General features: G+C 33.7%; 1 protein-coding gene across 5 annotated transcripts in view; it reads right to left on the bottom strand.

Moving 5' to 3' along the window:
• The window catches only part of LOC123012697 (diuretic hormone receptor-like), a 97,813-nt gene that overhangs the window by 70,434 nt on the left and 25,701 nt on the right, over positions 1 to 1,678 (bottom strand). The window lies entirely within an intron of this gene.

Here is a 1,678-nt window from a genome sequence, read left to right as displayed (position 1 = left end):
ACAAAAACATGTATTGTCAATTTTTTACACAAACAGAAATTTTAATGTAAATTTTGTTAATCTTTTTATGTTGATTTCATACTGTAAGTTTACATATCCATTTTTTTACAAATATTACATTTTTTTGCGTTTACTTGTTTTTAATTTTATTTTGCACAGATCGTAATGTAGAATTGTTAGATGTTTCTGAAGCTTATATCTTGAAAGATGTTTCCACGTAAGAATTTTCATATATTTCGATTTTTTCCGAGAATTATTTTATTTCCATCAAAAAATTCTTTGTGAAAATTCTTCAATTCAATTTCTCAAATAGCCAAAGTGAGCTTGCAGATAAATATTAAGCTCAATTTCATCTGAGATTTCATTGATTCTCTCAAAAGCTGGCATTACTTTCGCCTAAAATTCCTCCAAATTACAACTGATGGTGATGTACGATCATAAAGCTTCGTCCTGATTTAATGCGTTTTAGAATCCTAGACCTAAATAAAACCTAACAGCATTATCTCACTCCATTTTATCCGCCTGTTTCTTCCAATTTCAAAAAACGAGATACTAGGAAACAGATGTGAGAAAATTTTACACCGACCACCTGCTATTGTGTTTTCTTTAAAATCTCTCAACAATAGACAAACAAACCGTTCCTGGAACGTCATTAAAAATAATCCAGGATCGAAAATCAGGATATGTTATTTAAAAGCGCTTTTGTTGCAAACACTGAACAATAAGAAACTTAATGCTGCGAGTTTATAGACTTAGAAAAATATGTACTTTGGGTATAAATAAATTAGATTCGTTATCCTGAAACATGATCTTTGTTACGTGAAGCGCATAATTGCGTGTTTTATTCTAGTAAAACCGATAAATTGCTCTTTTACCAATTTCTCGAGGCGGTGTTTTCCTTTCGCAAAAATAATATTTTTGTTGGACGAGAAATTCCGTTTTAATCCTCGAAACACTAGACATCACTGTCATTCGCAGACAATGAACTCGGAGACAAGTTAATTCGCAGGACATGAGAACAAGGACAGGTGTCCTGCTGTCCTGCTGCTGAAAAAATAAATAAACTGAAACGCTGTAATTATCGAATAAACAAATTACGGTAAAAGTCGCGTCTATCAATCACGAAACCGCGTTCTTATCTCGGCTGGACAAATATTTGGCGAAAAAGCTCTTCTGTTTACCGATTGCTGGTTTTCGACAGTAAATCCATAACGTACCGGATGTCTAAGTCATTAAAAAACGCGCCTGAAATAAACCAATAAGGACGATTCGGACGTTAGGTGAATTATTGGGACGCGGAATGGAATTAAATATCCGAATTAAGTTTGGGATTTATGAGCGAGATAAATATAAGGGTGTCAACTGCACGGTAATCCGGGGAAAATAATGAAATGTATTGAATTAATAACGAGTAGTTTAATCCCATTCGGGGAATTTATTTTGTGAACACTACACGGAGTGCAAGCGGCAGCGCCGCGAACCCCCACAATTTCGACATTTCCACAACCGTTTCTAGATATAGAAGCTGTTCCACGTAAGACTTTTTTTTGGTTTATTTCCAACAAATTTTTGCAAAATAGTTCTGTTTTTGGCTCAAAAAAACGTACGAAAATGCTCCTAAAAGCCAAAATAATGTATTTTTGAACCTAATTTGGTAATTTTATGATTCTGTTGAGTA

Source organism: Tribolium madens, unplaced genomic scaffold (assembly GCF_015345945.1).
Source record: "Tribolium madens isolate multiple individuals breed KSU strain unplaced genomic scaffold, Tmad_KSU_1.1 Scaffold_19;HRSCAF=116;Tcas5.2_LG9, whole genome shotgun sequence".
In the NCBI taxonomy this organism is placed as follows: Eukaryota; Metazoa; Arthropoda; class Insecta; order Coleoptera; family Tenebrionidae; genus Tribolium; species Tribolium madens.
This window is presented reverse-complemented; position numbering and strand designations above follow the sequence as displayed.